The sequence below is a fragment of the Ylistrum balloti genome, unplaced genomic scaffold, assembly GCF_031769215.1.
Source record: "Ylistrum balloti isolate Yb309-2 unplaced genomic scaffold, AGI_CSIRO_Ybal_v1 Utg369724, whole genome shotgun sequence".
Lineage (NCBI taxonomy): Eukaryota > Metazoa > Mollusca > Bivalvia > Pectinida > Pectinidae > Ylistrum > Ylistrum balloti.
Genome location: NW_026781942.1, coordinates 3402296 through 3429604, shown reverse-complemented (window position 1 = coordinate 3429604; position 27309 = coordinate 3402296). Strand labels below are relative to the sequence as shown.

At 34.7% G+C, this 27309-nt stretch overlaps 1 long non-coding RNA gene across 1 annotated transcript; it reads right to left on the bottom strand.

Moving 5' to 3' along the window:
- Positions 1-9077: 9077 nt before the first annotated feature.
- Positions 9078-19594, bottom strand: LOC132565570 (uncharacterized). Its single transcript, XR_009554926.1, has 2 exons — positions 19539-19594; positions 9078-9532 (listed from the first exon to the last, which is right to left on the bottom strand). It is a non-coding gene; the product is annotated as an uncharacterized LOC132565570 (long non-coding RNA).
- Positions 19595-27309: the final 7715 nt, after the last annotated feature.

Below are 27309 nucleotides of genomic sequence, written 5' to 3'. Positions count from 1 at the left end.
TTGTAGATGATGTGAACCGAAAACCATAAACTTGGTCTAAGCTAACGTCATCATCCATGGAAGTTCCTGGGTGACAAGGGAGGCAACTGTACTCACCAACCGGCATGGAGGCACATTTACAAATTAGTTTTAAATTATGGAGTTCTTACATCTTTTGAAAATCCATTATTTCTTCAAACAAGATTGCCAGCTTAACTTGAAATTATTCATTTGGGTACCATGGTAACAGTTTTTCTTTTTCTTTATTTTTGCTGTCAGAAACTTTTACATATTCCTCTCTTATCACTCTATCACTCTTTATCATTTCTCTTTGAATGAATTTCCTCTCTTATCACTCTATCACTCTTTATCATTTCTCTTTGAATGAATAAGTTGCTAGAATATAAAGATTATATATATAATATATATTTTGATTGTGTAATTGTTCCTGCTATCTCTATATTTTAAAGTTTTTCAAGAAATGGGTTACAACTATAATAGATTAAATAAGATGTTACAACTCTCCAAGGATAACAGGTTTTATCAAAATACGTAAATCTTTTTGAGGAAGTCTGAAAACTTACAAAAATTGTTGAAGTGACACATACAACTTTTTACTGTTATTTGCTATGTCAAGGGGTGTTTTATATTCCCCACTGGAGTTAGACAAGGCTCTCCACTTCTGGTCATTATTTCTGTGATAATTTCAATTAAAACTTCCCAAATTAAGTTAATGTAACTCTGGGTCAAATTAAGGGAACATAACCAAATCTTAAACTGACGACTGTATACCAGACTAGAACTGCCACTTGGATGGTTAGGCAATAAACCCCACCCCCCTCCCTCTGTTTAATCAACTGAAGGTTTAGGGAAGGGTTGTCCCAACAAGATTCCTTCAAGCGGTCTTCATTTGGTCATCATCTACTAAACGTGTCAAAATTTTACGAAAAAAAAGAAAATACACAACCATATATCATAAGAACATGGTACGTCCAGTTTATTATATTGCTTCAACACTATTTTATATACACATGACACAATATTCATGACAAACAAAGATCAAACGGTCAGACAGGGAGGTTCCAATATACCCTGGAACTTTGTTGCAGTGGTTATAATTACAGTCCTATATCAACATAATTATAGCTAAAGCTATATACTCATTACCATGAAGGGAATAGTACAATATCTAAAAACTTGCTTTAACACTTTGGAATATTTCCTTGGCAAAGTAGGGCAGGTCCACCATTAATATGATTACCTGTGAGACAAATGTATTCTTGCTTAAACAAAAATCCTACACAAACCATCTAAAACAGTGACATTTATTGGCTAGAAATTCCCAGGACTTTTACACTGTATTATAATGATGCCAAACTGCCGGGACAAAACATACAACATGCAATATTATTGTCTAACAACGTACAAGCCGAGACTTCAAGACAGCATGTACAGCTATTCCGAGTCTGATACAATCCTACCTCTGGTATCTAGCCAACTCCATTGTTATTCTAACCAACTGTTATTGCCTAAATTTGACAAAATCGAAAAAAAAAGAAAGAAAAAAATGGAAAAAACTAAATCCAGTTATATCCAAATCTTACTTCCACATGACGAGAATGTTTAGATAGCTGGTGATTCAGTGTTTGTGATTATCCTGATGTTGTTAGTAGTTTTGCTGTCTCCAAAAAGCCAATTAACCCAGATAATTTCTAATAGAATTTTTTTTCCCTACACACTGATTGGTCAAAACACTTCTCTTACTATGTCTAATTATATTGCAATGCTACACCAAAACAGAATCTGTGAAAATGAAGTGAATATAAGAGTTCAAAACCAAAAAGAAATACCACCTTGATGGGATTGTAAATCCTTGAATTTACATCCAAATGGGTCAATAATTTTATAACTTTCTATTTTGCGGTCTTACACTTTTACCCAGCACCAGTGAAATCAAACACAGACGTCATACTCACTCAATTATAATTGGATATATGGGTTTTTTATATTTTTTCTTTTCATCCTCAAAGCAGCAATCTTAACATGGATGTTCAATTGTCAAGGGAAAAAATATGCCAACCATTCTCCAACAATATGCTGACCAATCTCATAAAATGTGTTGACCATTCTCAGAAGACATGCTGACCAATCTCAGAAAATGTGCTGACCATTCTCAGAAAATGTGCTGACCATTTTCAGAAATGTTGTTGACCATTCTCAGAAGACATGCTGACCATTCTCTGAATAATATAAGTAATAAGTTAACACCTTTTATACAATCATGAATTCCCTGACTACATCCAACACCTGAACCTAATTAGGGAGTGTAGAGATGTTCTGGCAATTTATAATATTTACCAAGTTAACAACATATCCTGTGTATGAATCTATGCAATAAACTCTGTATTCTCTCTGTTCATGAACTGTGGGTTCAGTTCATCTCCCCATGAACTGCTGGTTCAATTTATCTCCCCATGAACTGTGGGTTCAGTTTATCTCCCCATGAACTGCTGGTTCAATTTATCTCCCCATGAACTGTGGGTTCAGTTTATCTCCCCATGAACTGCTGGTTCAATTTATCTCCCAATGAACTGTTGGTTCAATTTATCTCCCCATGAACTGTGGGTTCAGTTTACCTCCCCATGAACTGCTGGTTCAATTTATCTCCCCATGAACTGTGGGTTCAGTTTACCTCCCCATGAACTGCTGGTTCAATTTATCTCCCCATGAACTGTTGGTTCAGTTTATCTCCCCATGAACTGTTGGTTCAGTTTATCTCCCCATGAACTGTGGGTTTAGTTCATCTCCCCATGAACTGTGGGTTCAGTTTATCTCCCCAAGAACTGTTGGTTTAGTTCATCTCCCCATGAACTGTGGGTTCAGTTTATTTCCCCATGAACTGTTGGTTCAGTTTATCTCCCCATGAACTGTGGGTTCAGTTTATCCCCCAGTGAACTGTTGGTTCAGTTTATCTCCCCATGAACTGTTGATTTAGTTCATCTCCCCATGAACTGTGGGTTTAGTTCATCTCCCATGAACAGCCATGATCATTTTGAGGCAACAGACCAGAAAAAAAGTGCTAGTTCTAATTTGGAATGAATCAAAGTTAAGACAAACACATTATACTTATGTATTACTCCTTCCTATCACAAACCGGTGAAGCGACTGGGATGGACAGGGCCTTATAAAGTTACAGGGAAAGTATCAGAAGTATGTGTGTGGTTCAAAAATTCCCTTGGGGAAGGAAATACCACATACACATTGATGACACAAAACCCTATCAGGGACTATCTGTGCCTAAATGTTGGAAAAGGGCAGCTGTCACCAAACCTCAGTTGGAGGGTTTTCCAAACCTTGGATTATCCTGATTCTTCTGGAGAACTAGAATGTGCCACCAGACTAGCAGAAATAAATTGCCCTGTTAGGACAAGGGCTGGAAGAATTGATAAACCAAAAATAATATTCTCCCTGTAGATGGTTATATGGAGTGACTTGTTTTTTACATTGGTTTATATGTTCACTCTAACAGCATTTCTAATATAAAACAAAATGCTGTCATAATTACACAATAGCAGATATACTAGGCCTGATCGTGGAGGGAAATAAACTAAGGAAATTGATATGAGGGTTGTCTGGGTCCCTGAAGGAAAGAAGTGCCCCATGGAGGTTTGTTCCAGTGCTAGCAAATTGCACACAACACACAAGAAGCTGAAAACACTGGAATGCCATACACTTTCCAGACCTAGACAAGTTGCAGAGTGGTCGGTGGTCGGTGTGGGCAGGTATATGCAGCAGATGTTCCAGTAGTACATGTAACATCACTGGCTGAGAAGAGAGGAGGCTGCAGAGGATGAGAAACACTCATAAGACCTGGACAGGGAAAATATCAGGTACATACTCACAGAAGGACGGATGCTGCTCAGTGGTCTTATGAACAAAAGGAAGGTGCAAACCTCGGAGGACGCCAGAACAGGAGTTACCAGGTAGCAGGTGGGGGCACAGGCATTGCCCTCCTCCTGTATTCCAGTGTAGGGATGATGATGCTGGTATCTAGATGGTGGAGGGCTGGCCATTCAGATTTGTAAGGGTGAGAGACAAACAACAACCAAAGGAGAAAAGTCCAATTGTGACATCAGCAGGTCTGGAGAAATGTTCCTAGAATAGGCTATTGACAATTTATATATATATTCTTTTTCTAGTATTCCCATGTGAATTTCCACACAGGAGGAAAAGTGACATTTATAATTTTGTAAATCACTGTCTATATTATGCTGTATTTTCCGGGTTATATGTTACATCCGTATATAAGCTGCACAGCTGCTTTCTAACCAAATTTTTCGATTTGATCCACCTATCAGTTTCGGCAGAAGTGGTACAAAGTGGTAACTGTTACATTGACCGAAGTGCATCGATATAACAGACAACTGAGGGCAATATATCAAGTTCGTCAGTGAAACTTAATAAAGTTAGTAAATGAATTATACACAGACAATCCAAGCATGCTTCAGACCAAGTCCAGACAATATCCTTTAATTCCTGAAGAGCAAGATAGATTTTAAAGAATTTAATAGATTTTCCATACTGGGCCCCATCCATCTGACCCCACCCATCTGACCCTACCCATCTGGCCTTAAGGGCTCAAGACCCACCATTTCCTATTTTCCAGTCTATAAACAGCACCTGAGTATAAGCCGCAGAGCTGGTTTTTAGCAATTTTTTTTTTTATATGATCCACATATAAGATGAATTGGAACATAAGCCACACCCTTTCTTATAATATGTTAACCGTTATGTTGACCGAAGATTCTAGATATAACAGACAATGGAAGGCACTTCATCAAGATCGTCAATGGAACATTTAAGTTTGCAAATGAATTATACACAGAGAGTGCTTTATTTTATCAATGTAGTTCAAAAATCATAAAATAGCAAATATTGAACTCAATTGGCTTGTGCCCCCATGATGTGGGATTTCAGGAGCCACTAATTTTAGGATATCTGTGAGATTTGCCTGGAACTCCAACTCGTCCTATTACACATAAAAACAAATTCATCTGAATTCAAATCTACAACTCTTTATAGATGTTTGAAATTTATAATTTTGATATCAAACTTCAAACACTCTTATTTTTTCTATGACAAACTGAATGAAATAGCACCTTGCTTTTCCAAAGGGAAAAACTCCAAACCATTACATATCAAAACTGTACCTTGTATTTCCAATGGATAATTTGACCTCAGTATCTGCAGGATTTAATTCTACCTATGCCCTGCATATCAAGGAAGGTCTGCCTTGAAATATCAGATTATTTTGTTTACCCTGAAAGGTCCAACTTTTATCATCTTATTCTGACATCAACTTTACAACTGATTAAAACACCATATGTCAACACAACCCTCTCAAGCATGACAGGGGTTCATAATAGGTCACATCGATAACTGAAACAGGTGGTGAAAGTCAAACCCACCTCTGGTCAAGCGTCAAATTAGCCATTGTCCAGTCAAGCCAGCTTTGTCCTTCCACAACAAATATTCTCATCAAATCAATAAACTGGGACAATTTCATCCATAACCATGTCGCTCATTGTCTTTTCTAAAAATTGGTTCGGAAAAAATCCATATTAATTATGAGAAGCTGCACGACCTCATATGTTGTAGAAGAAATCTCAGGACAAGATGCAAAAATGGCCTGTACAAAGTCCTTCCTAATAAGAACACACTACAGTGATTACTAAAGTGAAAACTGAAATTTCTGAGTGCTTCAGGGCAACACTAACAAGATTTACAATCATTTTACATTTTTTTAATCCTTAAAACAACAGTTGGTGACACTAATAATGAAAAATCTCTTTTCTAATATCCTCCGTTCAAAATCCTATCCTGATATCCTTTGAACATTTATTTATAGATTATTGAAAGCACTGTATTACATGTGCCATAAGCTCAAGAGGCCAACATAAAACCTTTTTTTAAGTCAGAGGTGGGCTTGTTAAAGGAAACCAGGGCCCATTTTGATTGTTATACTGTTAATATTTATTCTCTATATTTCTCTATAGTGAATAAAGCCTGAGATTCCAGGTGTTTGCCCCAGAACACAACATCAAGATGTTCACTTCTCTATCCATATCTTTTGTAAGTTCTCACAGGATATGAAGATTTCCCCAATACTGAAAATTCACAAATTTTTGAGAGGCTGAATTTGTTCGTTTGTTTTCAAAAAATTACCACTTACTAATTTAACAGTTCATGGACAGGAATTTGTGGATAAAGTGTACTTAATCAACAAAAATCCCAAGAGAATTACATCTGAATAAGAGTATATCTCTAATGGAGGACAGCAGTGGAGAACTTAACACAAGTGATAGGTATCGCTGACATCCCAAAGATTAAAAGGCAGTACATGTGTACCGCAAAACACAGAAGGGTATTAATACTCCTACATTATTCTCTTTGATCTAAAAAGACTTTCACTAGAAAACATCAGAATGTATATATTTCTTCAGCTATCAACAGAGTTTCCTGTATAGATCTTAAAACATAAAAAAAAGTTCTTCCAGCAAGATAATCAGCAGTTAAAAGTGAAATTTTAACTGTAATTTCTCAACAGTTCAAATTTCACCAATCTTAAAAATACAAGTTTTTTCTTACTTTTGAAACAAACAATGAATACAAGTCATTTAATGGATGCAAATAACGACTTGTAACAGTAAACATTGAGGAAATACATCTAGAAACTTTTGTAAAAATGCTAAAGACATACCATGTAGCAAAATAAACTTTGATAAAGGTAGTGCTGGTGAAACCATATCTTTAATCGTTGTGTAAAAGTTTGTAATTGGTGTTTAGATGTTTAAATAACAATAATTTGCATTTCAAATATGATTTATACACTGCAGAATTTTTCACTTCAGCAAGACACTGATGACCCAAAATGAAAAATTCATGACAGTGGTTTTGAGACTCTTCGTGCACTTCCATCCAGGCAAACAAGACTGACTTCTAAAAGCTAAAAGATTGTTTTGGGATTGCTATAAAAGAAAATAAAGTTGATATTTTTATATCAAATAAACCATTTATTTTACATCTCAGTTTTCCTTGCCATTTTTTTTAAGATGGTCTCCATTGTGACATGGGCTTATCACTGGATAAATATAGTAAAAAAGTTCTAACAAATCGTCAGGAAATGAAAAAAGCACTCACCCGCTGTGCAGTAGATTCCTTCATCCATTGCCGATCTAGCTCGCTGAGACGGAGGAGATGGACTTTCTACAGGAGGAGGGCATGATCGTAAAATACGCTGGATCTCAGGACTATTACCTGGAGTTGGAAGGCTGTGTTGACGCCATATAATCCCAGATCCAGAATGAATATGTTGAGAAGCACGAATAATTTGAGCTCGCGGACTTTCTGGACTTGATTGGGATGAAGAAGACATTGTGCTATGTCGACCTCTTTCAGGACTTCCCTGAAAATAAACTCCATCAGAACTCACCACTTGTTGTGTTGGGTTACGCGCGACCTTATCAGGACTTCCCTCTTCCTGATTGCAGTCTTTCAGACTGACATTTTTCTGTATTTTTTCGGGCATTGCTTTCGAATAAATTTCATCCGGTGCGACATATTGCTGTGGAACTACATTGCGTCGAACTTGTTCCGTACAAGAATCAGAGTAAACACCTTCCTGTACAATAAACTGCTGAGGCATACTATGTTTGGGTTTTGCAGGTAGTTCACTATATGTATAATCACTAAGATATTTATAATGGTCTGGTAACACACTAGTAGCAGTGGATTTTGGTGCATCAGCAGGGATTTCATTATCCTGTGAACTTTGCCGAGACGAACTTGGTGTATTACTTCGTTGAATCTCCGGACTGACTCCGGGAGATGGAAACCTATAACGAGTGTGATGTCCTGCAGTACAGTTATGGTCCACAGTATGTTTGGGTTTTGGGGGTGGGGATCGTAGTTGGGCCAAGTTTTGATACACCGGTGGGGCTCTAGATGGAGGAGCAGCTGCACTGACTCTAAGTTGAATTCGATGTACCTCTGGACTTCCGCCGGGTTTCAAGTGTATATCCTTATTTCCTGACTCCGACTCCGGTGATAGATCCTTCTTGTACTCCTTTGGACCTTGTGTAGGATCAAACAGGGGCTCAGGACCGTTCCAAAATGCCTCAAAAGCTGACTTTGTCATTATATTACCTTTTGGCCCCTGATATCCAGTCATCATTGGGCTGTTTGGACATGAACTCATAGATGCTCGCCCTGAGCCCCTCCCTGAACCACGCCAAGGAGGACTTGTTGGACTGGAATCAACACTTCCATACCTCTTACCGATGGCAGACGATGTATCTGTTGTTAGTACACGACTCTGTCGTTTTAGTTCCTGAGCCTTTTTTTGTCTGGCCGGTTTCTTTTTCTTTCCAAGCAGTGACAGAACTCCTCCATCTTTTTTGTTGTCCTTGTTTGCCGAATTTTTGGTTCCCTTTTTCGGGGAATCCTTGTTGTCTGCAGATGATTGTTTGTAGATTTCCATGTTGTAAATAAAGTTCTAGGAACACTTTTATCCACTTTTGATGGTAATTTACACATATATACACTCAATACAATCTGCTATTTCCTTCTTTATACTAATATACACATTTACATCTACTGACTATAATAAAGTACAGTTACCACAAGCTGTCTATTTCTCATTTGGATTCAGTTAACATTAAATAAATCACTACAACCAAAGGGAACACAAATATCTATCATTCCATTTCGGACATTTTGATTGTATAGTGCTACCTTCCATATTTCCTCCTAGTTGGTATTTAACACCATGAATTGAGCTCATATTGATACTACTACATACAAATCAATCATCCACCCTGACACAAGCTTCTCTATAACACTGATCTACATCCTTTCATGCGGAGTTCCACTCTATATTTGCATAGCTTCAGTTGATGAACGATATATATTAGTAGCTTTCACTTCCGCATTAATGGTAAAATCCAATACACAAATTTCCATTATTTTTTCTTTGTAGTTATATTGATGTCTTTGTAGCAAGCCACGTTTCATCGTATATAGGATAATAAACTCTATGATTTATATATAAAATATGAAAGATTTATTTCAACAAGAACAGTAAATGCTGAAATCCAACTTCAGATGCGTCTCCTTTCTCCTTTATTTGTCCAATGTAAGAGTTACCAATCAATATCACACCAAACATTTACCATTTGCATTTTTCTTTGTATTTCTGACATTGAACTGAAAAGCAGGAACTTCATTAAATCAGAGTGGGTAAGAAACATGAATAACTGAACCCCAAAAACATATTTACCAGCGTCCGATGACTTGATCGGTAGATTAAAACGCCAAGTTGTGGGTTCCACATCAATGAAAATTGAGGTAAACTGTTCACCAGTATAGTATTATAGTGGAGATGACGAGGTAGACAAAAACACGCACTAATCCAAAATCCATCAGAGAATTTTACAGGTCAAAGTTCAAGAAATTACTTCAGCATGTTTAGCACCTGTAGTAATTTCACCAGCAGCTGCAATATACATAAATCAATCAATCATCTACCGTTAAAGCCTGGATAGTCTTATCTGATGATATCGAATTTATCAGGGAAAATAATAAAAAATTTAAATATCTTAAATAAGGATTTCAAAATATTAAATACAAATTCAGTTTATAAAGCTATTTCTTAAGCATCTCAATATTCAAATAAAATGGAAAGATTCTATAATTGTATCAGAAATTGTCAATGGGTTTAATGTCTACTTATTCTGCTTTCTGATGAAAGGATTTAGGAAGATCATCATATACAACACTGGAGTACCCAAATTTTGTATCATAAATCAGTTCTGACAAATTATTTTTAAAAAGTTTCATAATTTATTTTAATACAAAGCAGGTTTAAAGCATCAGTTATAAAAAATCTAAATATATCAGTACAAAAATAAAATCTGCGAGTAATTGGAAAAATTAAGATAATTTGAATATTGCAGTAATTAAAGACTTGCCTGACAGACAATTCTGAATAAAGAATAGACAGAAATGTTTCTATGTAAGTCTTTCTCATACTAACCATACTTTGTTCATAATGAAAATCAAAGTTTTTGTATCATTGTAATTTGACCTCAGACCTTGAAGCTTGCACATGGTGACCTTGGAGCTTGCACATGGTGACCTTGGAGCTTGCACATGCAATTATCAGTGAATCACATATCATTCATAGTTCTTTTTAGGTTGATATTCTCATCATTTTGCCCCTGTTAATGAGCTTGTGATAAACCAAGGATTTCACACTCCAGTAAGTCAAATGGGTTGTATTGATTTTGAAACCATCAGACATTGCAGGTTGGATTTGAAATACACAGAGGCAAACAAACCTACTGAGGATTAATGCTGACAGGGAAGTACTATGATCCACGTTAAAGACCGACACACAACAAAATAATCCGCAACAATAAGATATTCCAATGAATGATACAGATTAAAGGCTGATCATTTGAAAAGCACATGCACACATACATGTATATAAACCATATTTTCATATAAAAAAAAAACTTGTAAATCAACTATACAAACCGTATTAATTTTTGATAACCTGTGGCAGTTTGTGTGTGTTAGGAAGTGTTTGTGTCCTTTACTAAACACCAAAAGGATGTTATGTAACAGACCTTCAGTAGGTTATTCAGTGGGGTAGCCACATGCTTTTCAATTGACCCTGGCTGTTCATAGGGCAATACACTTGACAAGAAAACCAACCACTGCAATTAACATTCACAACCCAGAGACCAAAACTGTTCCACGAATATATCACACTAATTTCCACATGAACTGCTATATAAAATTGAAACAGCTTAACACCCCAGTCAGTGACAGTAATTTACAATCAACTGGCTGATAATCTATTTTGTGGAATGGATTCCTTTTTTTAAAAACCTCATCAGTGCAGTCATCATAGATCGATAAACTGCCACCACATAATCCACACAATCAATCAAATAGAGTTTAGAGCTTTCAACAAGATGACATTTCTAGAAATCCAACATTTTCTTTCAATTTGATTGAACACTTTGTATAAAAGTTCTGACAATGTATAAGCTTATCTCTCAACTTTGAACTCAAACCTCTAAATCCAAACCCTTTACTCATAATCAAAAGTCGTTTTGAGATATTGAGCTATATAATATTTCTAGATACATTTTACTTCAATTTGACTTAACTTTGTATAATGGTTATGATCTCTAACTAAACCTTACCTCTGAGCTCTGACCACTTAACCTAAACATATTATATACGTGAACTACAATTTTCCAAAATGGAGCCATTTCACACAATATGTGTATCATCTAATCACTGACTGTGTTGGATTTTCCTTACTTACGCATCAGTCATTTCCTTCATGACTGTCATAGATATCAGTGACACACAAACTTCCTCACCAGCAGGAACAAACGTATAATACACAAAAACAGTAAAACATTCCTCATCAATGGCATTATTCTCACAGACATAGCATGTCCTAATGTCTGTGTTACACAGACATAGCATGTCCTAATGTCCTCTATACACACGTCCAATACACAGACATAGCATGTCCTAATGTCCTCTATACATACGTCCAATACACAGACATAGCATGTCCTAATGTCCTCTATACACACGTCCAATACACAGACATAGCATGTCAATGTCCTCTATACATACGTCCAATACACAGACACACAATACATTCCTACACAGACATAGCATGTCCTAATGTCCTCTATACACACGTCCAATACACAGACATAGCATGTCCTAATGTCCTCTAACATACACAAACAACAGTAATACACACGTCCAATAGCATGTCCTAATGTCCTCATACAACGTCCAATACACAGGCATGTAATGTCCTCTCACACGACATAGCATGTCCTAATGTCCAATACACAGACATAGCATACATACGTCCAATACACAGACACAGCATGTCCTAATGTCCTCTATACACACATCATGTCCTAATGTCTATACATAGGCCCAATACACAGACATAGCATGTCCTAATGTCCTCTATACATACGTCCAATACACAGACATAGCATGTCCTAATGTCTATACATAGGCCCAATACACAGACATAGCATGTCCTAATGTCCTCTATACATACGTCCAATACACAGACATAGCATGTCCTAATGTCCTCTATACATACGTCCAATACACAGACATAGCATGTCCTAATGTCTATACATAGGCCCAATACACAGACATAGCATGTCCTAATGTCCTCTATACATACGTCCAATACACAGACATAGCATGTCCTAATGTCCTCTATACATACGTCCAATACACAGACATAGCATGTCCTAATGTCCTCTATACACACGTCCAATACACAGACATAGCATGTCCTAATGTCCTCTATACATACGTCCAATACACAGACATAGCATGTCCTAATGTCCTCTATACATACGTCCAATACACAGACATAGCATGTCCTAATGTCCTCTATACATACGCCCAATACACAGACATAGCATGTCCTAATGTCCTCTATACATACGTCCAATACACAGACATAGCATGTCCTAATGTCCTCTATACATATACATAGCATGTCCTAATACACAGACATAGCATGTCCTAATGTCCATAGGCCCATACATACGTCCAATACACAGACATAGCATGTCCTAATGTCCTCTATACATACGTCCAATACACAGACATAGCATGTCCTAATGTCCTCTATACATACGTCCAATACACAGACATAGCATGTCCTAATGTCCTCTATACATACGTCCAATACACAGACATAGCATGTCCTAATGTCTATACATATGTCTAATACACAGACATAGCATGTCCTAATGTCTATACATATGTCTAATACACAGACATAGCATGTCCTAATGTCTATACATACGTCCAATACACATGGGAAATACACATACACAAACCATATACTGATGTTATAAACAAATTGTGTTTTCCTTCTGAATATCACTGTCAATAACTGACTCTAATATACATATCACTTAGAAGTTGATATACAATTTAGAGCCTATTGCATCCCATAATACTTATTTATAGCAACGCCAAGGGATCAACAGATGGGTAAAAAGAATGCATGATCCGATCAAAGAAAATCTTGATCAACAAAGGGCAATAACTCTATATCAAGTGGTACATACAATCTTGTCTGCACAGTCTTTGCACATGATAACAGTTCTGTTAGTCTATGGCATGAATTTTTGCACTACATTTTTTAACCCAACAGAGAGTATTTAGCCCTTCACTTGATTTTATTTCCAATCATGGTCACATCTTTAATTATTTCTGTTGAGGAAATGTTCAACACATTTTAATTTACCTCAGCAATGAATGTGCATTTCCTGAAGAGTTTTCACACTAAGTTCTGAAACAAAATAAACTGACAATAAAAATCAAACCAATGAAATTCATTACCAGCCTGTTCCTAATGTGTACTCCACAATCAATGTTTCTAGGGCAAATTACACCTGTGTTTCACCTTTGGTAAATTACCCATTATCCTCTTTACTTCATTCACTGCATTTTAATCAAGACCTTGAAATACCTTTCCCTACTAGTGAAATATGGATACTCTCATTAACAGCTTATCTTTTGCACTGATTTTTATACTTTACAAAATAATTTAAATGATACATGTCATGATACCTTTTTCAACAATTAAGGATACATTTCTTCATTTTTTTGTTTATATTTGTGTCCCAGAAATGTTTATCCACTTTCAAATGTAGGATTATTGTAAAATTGTATATATTTGTTGGGGTCAGATTATCTGCTTTCGTTGATAAATCTGTAAAAATGACCAAGTACTATAATCTATTTCGATGGTCAGATACTAATTATTTTATATCCATTTAAATTTGTGGAATATGAATGATGAAAAATTCAACAAAATAAAACTCACACAAAAATTAATTATTTTACAGTTATCTGTGGACTTTATGGTTAAAATACTTTAAATTGAAATTTTTCTCCATTCCTTTCCCCAAAAGAAGTGAATGTATGGTCTGATGAAAAATCATTGATTTCAGTCAAAAATGACCAGACATATAATCTCTTTCCATATGTGTTCGAGTCTACCTGGAATGTCTGAGAGTTCTGTACACTAAATACTGTGTTATATATCCAGCAGCCATGTATAAATTGGAATCTCTATCCCTAAACATAGCTTCGTCTACTGTATACTTTTGAAAATTTTATGTTTCATCGATGGCCATGTGTACTTCAAGATAATTGTGTCTGACGACCCGGACCAATGACCTTGACTTCCCTAGTAATGTGGTCTATAGACAAAAGGAAATTGGTATTCTTTTACAGGTTAAAGTAAATAAAGGCAATGTGTTTCCAATACCAGTTAAATGTATCTAATTCTGGGGTTAACATGTAACTCTGATTTTACACCGGTCAAGGCTAAATCATTACAGCTTATCTATGGTTATGAAATTCATTATTTTGATAGAACAAGGAAAATCTGTACTGTTAAAGTAGACAAACTGTATCCTGAACATCCTCAAGTACTGCCATTCATCCATGTATATACTGACTCTCTATCATGTTTGTACATAGATATACCACATTAACCTATAAACATACAATATTGATCAATGTGTAAACCCATTAACATTTGACTCAAGACCATATTGACACATTGATGCAGTAAAACATTAACATTTTGACTCAAGACCATATTGACACATTGATGCAGTAAAACATTAACATTTTGACACAAGACCTTATTGACACATTAATGCAGTAAAACATTAACATTTTGACTCAAGACCATATTGACACATTAATGCATTTTTGAACATTTGACACATTGACATTAACATTTTGAGACCATATTGACACATTGATGCAGTAAAACATTAACATTTTGACTCAAGACCATATTGACACATTGATGCAGTAAAACATTAACATTTTGACTCAAGACCATATTGACACATTGATGCAGTAAAACATTAACATTTTGACTCAAGACCATATTGACACATCAATGTGTAAACCCATTAACATTTGACTCAAGACCATATTGACACATTGATGCAGTAAAACATTAACATTTGACTCAAGACCATATTGACACATCAATGTGTAAACCCATTAACATTTGACTCAAGACCATATTGACACATTGATGCAGTAAAACATTAACATTTTGACTCAAGACCATATTGACACATTGATGCAGTAAAACATTAACATTTTGACACAAGACCTTATTGACACATTGATGCAGGAAAACATTAACATTTTGACTCAAGACCATATTGACACATTGATGCAGTAAAACATTAACATTTTGACACAAGACCATATTGACACATTGATGCAGTAAAACATTAACATTTTGACTCAAGACCATATTGACACATTAAAGTATAAACCCATTAACATTTGACTCAAGACCATATTGACACATTGATGCAGTAAAACATTAACATTTTGACTCAAGACCATATTGACACATTGATGCAGTAAAACATTAACATTTTGACTCAAGACCATATTGACACATTGATGCAGTAAAACATTAACATTTTGACACAAGACCATACTGACACATTGATGCAGTAAAACATTAACATTTTGACTCAAGACCATATTGACACATTGATGCAGTAAAACATTAACATTTTGACACAAGACCATATTGACACATTGATGCAGTAAAACATTAACATTTTGACTCAAGACCATATTGACACATTGATGCAGTAAAACATTAACATTTGACTCAAGACCTTATTGACACATCAATGTGTAAAACATTAACATTTTGACTCAAGACCATATTGACACATTGATGCAGTAAAACATTAACATTTTGACTCAAGACCATATTGACACATTGATGCAGTAAAACATTAACATTTTGACTCAAGACCATATTGACACATTGATGCAGTAAAACATTAACATTTTGACTCAAGACCATATTGACACATTGATGCAGTAAAACATTAACATTTTGACTCAAGACCATATTGACACATTAATGTGTAAACCCATTAACATTTGACTCAAGACCATATTGACACATTGATGCAGTAAAACATTAACATTTTGACTCAAGACCATATTGACACATTGATGCAGTAAAACATTAACATTTTGACTCAAGACCATATTGACACATTAATGTGTAAACCCATTAACATTTGACTCAAGACCATATTGACACATTGATGCAGTAAAACATTAACATTTTGACTCAAGACCATATTGACACATTGATGCAGTAAAACATTAACATTTTGACTCAAGACCATATTGACACATTGATGCAGTAAAACATTAACATTTTGACACAAGACCATATTGACACATTGATGCAGTAAAACATTAACATTTTGACACAAGACCTTATTGACACATTGATGCAGTAAAACATTAACATTTTGACTCAAGACCATATTGACACATTGATGCAGTAAAACATTAACATTTTGACTCAAGACCATATTGACACATTGATGCAGTAAAACATTAACATTTTGACTCAAGACCATATTGACACATTGATGACACATTGATGCAGTAAAACATTAACATTTTGACTCAATACCATATTGACACACTGATACAGTAAAACATTAACATTTTAACCCTCTGTCATATTGACACATGGATGTTTTAACCCATTAAACACATAACACTGACCCAGATGAATCATGACACATGATAATATTGACATAAATATATAAATTGATCCAATATTGAGGTGAAACACACATTTTACTTACGAACCAAGACATATTTTGAAGCATTCACTTGCTCTAAGTGAACGATTTCTAATCAAAACTGTATGCACAAGGCAAGTTTTAACTGAACTGAGATAATGATGTTCAGATTTTGTCAATTGTCCGTTCCCGACAATAAATACAAGATACAAATTTTACTTTTTAAATTTAAGTAAGATAGAGCCATATATTTTTATTAACCTCTCTGATATCTCTCTCAATTAATTTAAATACAAACTAAATCATAGCAATCTCTCACTGAAATCAACTGTAATAATATGTCTGTCGGGGTAAATCATCCAGAAACACTATCTCTCACACACAAATCACTCTCATTGATTTCTACAAAATAAATTTACCAGATACACAAAATATATGAACAACAGTTCATTCAGACAAGACTGAATCTATCAATATTTCACAGAGTTCTAAATTTTTGTGATGAAACTGTCATTGTGAAGTGTTGTGGGTTTTGTTATGAAGTCATCCAAGCTTTAGAACAGATGATAAAACACAAGACTGTATACACTGTCAGTGTATGTGGTATAACTATAGATATTCAGCTAACAGAGATCCTATTAGCTTGCTTTTAACCTGTGTACACCAATCTATTTCTCTCCGTGCATCTCAGCATAAAAGATTTGTCGGTGTCGCTACAGTTCGGTGACCAACGGTAATGTAAGCATTATTTGGTTTTCTCTTTGCAATCAATTGACTTCTGTTTCTAGACAAATGTTATATCCAGTTCCATTAGCTGGACTAACAAAATTACCAAAACAAAACATCAATTCACCATCAAAACAATAAGTGGTTTGACCTTTGACCTTTCTTTGTGTCTTTGACCATTGGGGAAAAAAAACAATGCTGACTTCAATAATTTGTAACTTTGAATGTGTTTATATGTATACCAATAATCAATGCAAACAATTTAATCTTTAAATATGTATATAGATGTATCATTATCTGATTCAAATTTGTTCAAATATGACCTTTGACGCTCTGATCTTGACCTTTGAACACAAAAATATGAAATGTGCAAAACTTAAATTTCTGATATCCTGGTAAAAACAAATTTGAAATAAGAAAGCATTCAAAGTAATTAGCAGCTCAAATTGATTGTAATTCACTCTGGCATTGTTATTAAAGTTAAAATGTGTTTTCTAATTTGTGTAACTTATCAGTTAAAACTCCTGTCATCTGTACAGATCACAGGTTCATTCTTCATCCTTGTTTAATTCTTAATGGGGTTATTGTTAGGAAAGGTGTCTAGGCAAGGTGTCTCCTTACAATAGCTTGTGACTACTTTACCGAACATCATACAGCAAACCTGGTGTATGCCTTTCAGAGCAATCACAGGAAAGTGTCTTCCACAAGGACACAACCATATCAGGACAAACCAAACCATTTCTAAGTTTCTTGAGAAACAAAAATAGCCAGGGTAGGGAGCATCAAACCGGGCACTTCAGACCTTCATCTGAGTTTACATCTAACTGAATATATGTTTAAAGATTGAATGATATTTGACACACCATACCCAAGTTATGAGATAAATTGGATAAATTGTAAAACATTAATGGTGTACACATTATTCACAAGAACTCTTTTAGAAAAGAAACCACAAATAACATACTGTATGCATACACTCTTAATACTGGACTCCTATCTTTCACAATGCACATGTTTTGTAGAACAGCTAAACACAATGTCTTATCAAAAATGAGCTATCAAAATGAAATAAAATGTCCATCATTTGCATATGATATTACAGGTAAGCCATCAAATACAGGTGAAAATTCCATTCTGATTTGAAATCTCATCTGTTTTCTATTAAGCCTGAGCTATGAAACAAACACACAAATTCTGAAACTTATATTTCAAACCCTTCCAACAAGCATCTTGGCAAAAGCACAAAAATAACTTTCAGAATCAACAAAGTAGTTATGCAGGATCTTGTAAAGCTATTTTTGCTAAAACTTTTCAACATCGTGACAGCTATGATACCTTCAACAGATCTGAGGAAAAACATACTTAATACTGATCAAATCTAATACATTTTTTACCAAAGTACTCCAAACATCACAACCCACAATAGGTCTACTGCAGTTTGTCAGAGTAAGACCACAAAACAGAGGCTATACTGAGAATAAATTCATGTTGTCTTAACTTTACTTTTTGTTTATATATCCAGCTAATTTAGGCCATAAAGAAACTAAATACCAACAAGCAAAATAAATGAAGAAAATCTTTCCAAAAATAGAATTTCATGTCTGTGTTAAGAGTATTCAAATTTAAGCATTCCATGACAACAACTTCCGACATCTTTACCTATGAATTCAATATGTAAAGTTGAATAAAGAAATTTAATCTGCTTAAAAAGCAAATTGGAAATACTTCACAACATTCCATTTCATAGAAAATATTTCTATCTTTTTTAAATGAAATATTTCTATTTTCAATCATTTTTAAAGTGTTTTCAAATTTCTACAAAATCCCTATAATTTCATTTTCTTAACAACTTTTATAAGCTATCAAAACAGCCTATAATAGTTACATGTGCAAGCTTCAAAAGTTTATCAAACACACAATATACAAGACTTTGAGCACAAATTACCAAACCATAGCTTTAAATCTTTTTAAAACAGAAGTAGAGTAAATATGTGTTGCAGGTAAAAAGCTTCAAGTTCTTCACCTCATATCATATACATTGTTTATTTGTTTACAATACCTTGACCTTCTGCCTAGTTAATTTACCTGAGAAATCCCATGTAGACAGCATACCTCTGAAGTACTGATTAATCACCATATCTGAAATCAATATGTTGAAGTACTTAAAGAGAGATTGTACTCCTATCCATACACATCCACCACGTGTACCAACATCAGTGTATTCCCAATGGTATTATTCCAGAATCTCCCATCTCAATGACCACAAACCCGTGCTAATTTGTTTGCTAACAAACATCACTGGTCAGATACAATGTTTACGCAAAGATTCCTCTGTCAATGTTCATTCGAAGCTTTCAAGCTTTCCTTACAAATACAGGATTCAAATAATCAAGTTCTGTGATGACAATCTATTTATAGATATGTGCAATAGAAATTCTGTTCCTGTAATGCACTTGCATTTAAGTAAACATGCATTCTAATAACATGAGCCGGATCAGATAGACAACATGAATGGTCTATTAATCTGGAATATATATAGATAGATATATTCACTCACAGATAACATTGACAGATATTTCTATCAGAATATTACCTCTGTAAATTATAGGCCTAATCCAGGTATACAGAGACAGTACATGGTATCAGCTGACCTAAGTATTATGCGACACAATAATAGTACAATTTGGTATGTTAGTGTCTTTGAAGATGCAGTCAGCACACAGATACACATGGACACAACACAGTCGCTACACACACACCTTGAGTCTCTTCACCCGTCCATCTCTAATCACCGACTACACAACACTCCAGTACACAGACATAATGTACAAAACCTGCATCTGCCGGAATGAGGACTGAAAAAGCAGCATCCAGAAATCGTTTCACTAATAATACGTTTCCAGGTTAGCTGACTTAGGATCCATTAATATTTAAATGATGAAGAGTATCACTACTCCGTAGCCCTTCTCATCCTCCACTAAGTCTATACTCTGGCAGCAGTGTGAAATCCCACAGCAGACAGGTTCCCACTTGCTGAAACTATTGGTATTTACACGACAATGATATTGTCGTTGAGAACACTACTTGGATGCTGAAATAGTTCCGCAACACTGCGACAAACTCCAGGTTTGTGATAATAAGAGGCGTCGTGATGTCCATGGTTCCAGATCAAGTTAAATGTCTAAACCTATAACATTCTGTATTCAGTCAATATTCCTGGCACAAATCCACAATTTTCTTACCCTTAGGGATTCAATATTCACTGCAGACTTCCTTTGGTGAATTTCCCACTTAAAACCAACCACTACCTAAAATGATCCCATCAGCTACCAGAACAGACCTATCTCTGAACTAACAATATACATAACATGTTACCATTTGAATAAAGAGCATGCACAAATTTTTTTTAAAAAAACATGTAAAAAAATTTAATTATTTCATTTTTTTTTTGGTCCCAATTTCAAATGAACTAGTTGAACCTACATGATAATCATGGGAAATTATTTTTATAAAGACACAAAAAATCTTATCTAAAACACTTATTATTAAATCTTGTTAGGGAAATTTAATCAGAATTACCTTTCTGAATATAAAGATTTCACTTTTAGTGAAAGGATTATTCTATGTTGCACATTAACTGATATGCAGATATCAATCTATTTTCAAATGATGACATTATTATTTCAGATTTGCTATTTTTAACATGGATTTTGTATTTCAAATATATTTCTTTTATAATCTATTTTTCTGCAACATTTTAAGTGATTTCTATGCGAGCAACTGTTACATTTAAAACACATCTAATTAAGGGAAGCGAAAACTTGAACATTCCATTAACATTTAGTGGTTAACTTTAAAACAGGATCAGTTATCCACGACAACACAAGAAATTGAAATCGATCTCCAAGGTGATTGGCGGTTTCCGCATGCCTGAGCGATCGCCACATTGCAGTGATGCTCTGATATTCTGCCGTAGGTGTCATTCATAAATTGTAAAAACTCGGGTCAGAAATCAATATCTTTAGTGAAAATCATGAATCCAAGTGGCGGAATCATGAGCAGGCATCAGGCCTTTTATACACATGCCAAACGGTACAATGTTAGGTGGTTGTAAAACGTTTGTACGACCCAGCATCAATCTGATTCATCTGTACTCACTGTACTGTGCAGTATGAAACATTTAACATAAGATGGCTATCTTAACCGTTCTGATCTTCCATGTTATGAACACAATTATTGTAATTAACACAATTAAATACATAGTATGCACAATTAATCCGGTGACTTCAATAGAAATTTGGTTTATATAAACAGTGCACTATCGACTACAAAAACAAAAACAAAAATATGGATTTTGAACACACATGTATAAAGATGTTTACCATTTCTTTATTCTACTGAAATTCTATGCCTGAGAATAATCCTTAGGAGACACCAGTCCCCACCACAATACCATATACTATAATGGTATAAAGGATGTCTAATATTGTTTTGTACTCCCTGTATCAGAATGATTGATTTCGACTTTGAATGCTATGAAAGAACAACTTTCCCTTTTTTTAATATCCTGTTTTTCTTTTTGTATGTGGTGGACAATATAGATTTTTCTTCCATTTTAATTTCTGTTTTTTTTCCTCTCTGATCAGACTAAGTGTAGAACATATATGAAAAAAGTAACCTCTTTATAGTCGAAAGAAAATCAATCGAAATTCTGTTAAGCTACTATATAATACAAAGCTATGGGCTGTCAGCTGTAGTAACAGATAACATCTAGGTATTACCGTAATTCACCACATAACTTCACATAAACAATATACAGCCTCCTCTGCTTCTAAAAATACAAATCAACCAAACACCAAGAAACCTAGAGTAACACAAATAATTAGAAGAAAGATAATGATTTGTTTACATGACACATCATTCTTTAACATCACTGTTGATTTAACACTTTTGATTCATCCATCAAAATGTTTTTATATCAAATTACCAGGTAGTCCATATCTTGTCTGGATGAGTCAGACATTTTGTTAAATAATTGTTTTCCTCCCTCAACACTATTGCATTACAAACCATGCAGCTCATTTGTAACCATTACGGTAAATATCCTTAAGTTCTGGATCCAAGATTTATTTATGTCTTCGGCAGATTGTCTTAAATGCATTATGCTGATGTTCAATTAACAATTCAGTTCTAAATACAGAGGTTTTTTTTATTATTCTCTCTTGTTTTATGTTCCTGGTTCATGTTTTATTATTCTGGTTCATGCTTTATGTTCCTGGTTCATCTTTTATGTTCCTGGTTCATGTCTTATTACTCTGGTTCATGTTTTATGTTCCTGGTTCATGTTTTATTACTCTGGTTCATGTTTTATTATTCTGGTTCATGTTTTATGTTCCTGGTTCATGTTTCATGTTCCTGATTTATGTCTTATTACTCTGGTTCATGTTTTATGTTCCTGGTTCTTGTTTTATTACTCTGGTTCATGTTTTATGTTCCTGGTTCTTGTTTTATGTTCCTGGTTCTTGTATTATGTTCCTGGTTCATGTTTTATGTTCCTGGTTCTTGTTTTATGTTCCTGGTTATTGTATTATGTTCCTGGTTCTTGTATTATGTTCCTGGTTCATGTTTTATGTTCCTGGTTCTTGTATTATGTTCCTGGTTCATGTTTTATGTTCCTGGTCATGTTTTATGTTCCTGGTTCTTGTTTTATTACTCTGGTTCATGTTTTAAGTTCCTGGTTCTTGTTTTATGTTCCTGGTTCTTGTATTATGTTCCTGGTTCATGTTTTATGTTCCTGGTTCTTGTTTTATGTTCCTGGTTATTGTATTATGTTCCTGGTTCTTGTATTATGTTCCTGGTTCATGTTTTATGTTCCTGGTTCTTGTATTATGTTCCTGGTTCATGTTTTATGTTCCTGGTCATGTTTTATGTTCCTGGTTCTTGTTTTATTACTCTGGTTCATGTTTTATGTTCCTGGTTCATGTTTCATGTTCCTGGTTTATGTCTTATTACTCTGGTTCATGTTTCATGTTCCTGATTTATGTCTTATTACTCTGGTTCATGTTTTATGTTCCTGGTTCATGTTTTATGTTCTTGGTTCTTGTATTATGTTCCTGGTTCATGTTTTATGTTCCTGGTTCATGTTTCATGTTCCTGGTTTATGTCTTATTACTCTGGTTCATGTTTTTTGTTCCTGGTTCTTGTATTATGTTCCTGGTTCATGTTTTATGTTCCTGGTTCATGTTTCATGTTCCTGATTTATGTCTTATTACTCTGGTTCATGTTTTATGTTCCTGGTTCATGTTTTATGTTCCTGGTTCTTGTTTTATGTTCCTGGTTCTTGTATTATGTTCCTGGTTCATGTTTTATGTTCCTTGTTCTTGTTTTATTACTCTGGTTCATGTTTTCTGTTCCTGGTTCATGTTTTATGTTCCTGGTTCATGTTTCATGTTCTTGTATTATGTTCCTGGTTCATCTTTTATGTTCCTGGTTCATGTCTTATTACTCTGGTTCATGTTTTATGTTCCTGGTTCATGTTTTATTACTCTGGTTCATGTTTTATTACTCTGGTTCATGTTTTATGCTCCTGGTTCATGTTTCATGTTCCTGATTTATGTCTTATTACTCTGGTTCATGTTTTATGTTCCTGGTTCTTGTTTTATTACTCTGGTTCATGTTTTATGTTCCTGGTTCTTGTTTTATGTTCCTGGTTCTTGTATTATGTTCCTGGTTCATGTTTTATGTTCCTGGTTCTTGTTTTATGTTCCTGGTTATTGTATTATGTTCCTGGTTCTTGTATTATGTTCCTGGTTCATGTTTTATGTTCCTGGTTCTTGTATTATGTTCCTGGTTCATGTTTTATGTTCCTGGTCATGTTTTATGTTCCTGGTTCTTGTTTTATTACTCTGGTTCATGTTTTATGTTCCTGGTTCATGTTTCATGTTCCTGGTTTATGTCTTATTACTCTGGTTCATGTTTCATGTTCCTGATTTATGTCTTATTACTCTGGTTCATGTTTTATGTTCCTGGTTCATGTTTTATGTTCTTGGTTCTTGTATTATGTTCCTGGTTCATGTTTTATGTTCCTGGTTCATGTTTCATGTTCCTGGTTTATGTCTTATTACTCTGGTTCATGTTTTTTGTTCCTGGTTCTTGTATTATGTTCCTGGTTCATGTTTTATGTTCCTGGTTCATGTTTTATGTTCCTGGTTCTTGTTTTATGTTCCTGGTTCTTGTATTATGTTCCTGGTTCATGTTTTATGTTCCTTGTTCTTGTTTTATTACTCTGGTTCATGTTTTCTGTTCCTGGTTCATGTTTTATGTTCCTGGTTCATGTTTCATGTTCTTGTATTATGTTCCTGGTTCATGTTTTATGTTCCTGGTTCTTGTTTTATGTTCCTGGTTCTTGTATTATGTTCCTGGTTCATGTTTTATGTTCCTGGTTCTTGTTTTATTACTCTGGTTCATGTTTTATGTTCCTGGTTCATGTTTTATGTTCCTGGTTCATGTTTTATGTTCCTGGTTCTTGTATTATGTTCCTGGTTCATGTTTTATGTTCCTGGTTCTTGTTTTATTACTCTGGTTCATGTTTTATGTTCCTGGTTCATGTTTCATGTTCTTGGTTTATGTCTTATTACTCTGGTTCATGTTTTATGTTCTGATTGATGTTTTATGATTCTGGTTCATGTTTTCTATTATGTTCCTATTTCATGTTTTATTATTCAGGTTGAAGTTTTAGTCTGCAATACATGTATTGAATAAAGTAACATACTTTTGACTGGAAGAAAAAAATAACTTACATTCTGCTGGCTTACTTGATTGTCCACAAGAAGTTTGGAAAGGCCAATAACTCTGTAAATAGTCATGGCATTAAGCCTACAATTCACAAATGTAAAACAATTATTTGATAGGATCAATTAAAGGAAGCTGAAAGATTATTTTGCAGACAGGAACTAATGTCTCCTGTCTAAGAGTTGGCAAATAGACAGATGATTTCTCCTAATTACCTCTAGCACCAACTGCCTATTATCCAAAAATGGGTCCTGATATTCAACTCTGTGAAAGTTTTGATATGAAACATATGAAATTTAGTGGGATTCTATTAGTGCCTTCACTATACCAGGTTATCGACCGTATCTTCTGTCCAATGCTGGCCATATGACCCTCCTTAGGTCAAATGTTCCCTCTGTGTTCCTGTGAAATTGGTGCATAAAAACCACCCAGCACATGTAAATGGCTTTACCAGGTGTCTGGGCAGGAGGGCTTGTTGGCAGCCATTTAATACCTGGTGGAGACCAGGGAGGGATGCTGTTCATTATTGTATCTGTGTGTGAGATGGATCAGTCAGAATATGAATCCCATTCAAATACAACACAACATAGAAAAGAAATCAAATACCTTAATGATGGCTTTAGCCTGTGGTCAAATTGCCTGGCCACTGGTCAGAGCAATGTACTAAAACCATGCACAAAAAGACTTAATCTATCAAACTTAATCACAAATGTTTTGGCTCAAGACGATTGGTAGGTGCCAATAAAAAATAATTCCTTTAATAATTATAAACTAGTGAAGAAAAAAAAATAGAGCTAAAATGATACACATTAAGAAAATTAGAAAATGCCTATATGATCTGAATGACACCATTCCAATGCAGGTAAGTATAACTGTTTGATGGATTTGCAAAAGACATCAGATGTGACATTTAAACTTTTAATTGTGACTAATGAAAACCTTAAGTAGAATCTGATATTACGATACAATAGGGTAAACATGAACCAAATCTGTTTCAAAGTTCTAAAGAAATTACATTGATTCCGAATGGGGAACAACACAATGGTATGTTTTATGACACTTTACCCAATTACTCCCCTGGGCAACAGGATTTTTGTAAATTTTCTAAGCAAGTCATTACAGTCTCCACCAAAAAAGCTTTCAGCATCCACAGCGAGACTTATTTGCAGTAATCTGTATCAATATTTGATAAAAATCATACAAAACAAAGAAATTAAGGTGAGTGTTCATACATCAATGTCACCAAGTGACAAAATATCGCTGCTGACATTACATAATATGGTTATATCAGAACTCTAACCTGTTCTGTCTCCTTCAGGCAGGAACAACTCACTACTGACAATCATTAATGACATATTGGCTCTTGATGGCAGAGCACATTCCTCATTCTATTTAATATCAGTATGCAACATACATAGTAGATTAAAAACTGATAGATGAAATCAACATCAGCTAAATAGATATAAATCTACTGGTAAAGATAAATATTGTAACCATCAGAAAATAACACAGTGTACGTTATATACCTAATGATAGCACAGAATGGGCCTCCCATATGTTGATCAGTGAAGGCAATATCAACTCAACAAAAAGATCCGATCCCAAAATGACACTAGCTGATCACAGTGTGATCAATTAAGCAAACAAATTAAAAGTCAAAAAAGCTCCTCATCAGTATTTTCTATTTTGTTATTTCTATCTGCAAATAGGCTTGAAAATAAGCCCCTTCTTAAGTTTTTGCACATTTTCACTAGGGAGAGGGCTTACTGGAGGATAAGTATGGTATTTGTTATAGTTCTGAAACAGATTTCAACAACATAAGTAGATACTGAGATTGTCAAATGATTTAAGGAAAAAGTTTCTGGAAACAGTTTCTTTAGCAACAGGTCCTGAAAAATTATAAGTTTTCTGAAGTCAATAGGTTATAAGTGGCACATATAAACACTCCACCAGTCAGCTGGAACGAAATCAACAAGACCAATATCTTTCAAAATACAGCACTGACACAAATAGGCCATTTAACATCTGAAGCAGAGAAATGTAAATATTTCACTAATTTCCAGCA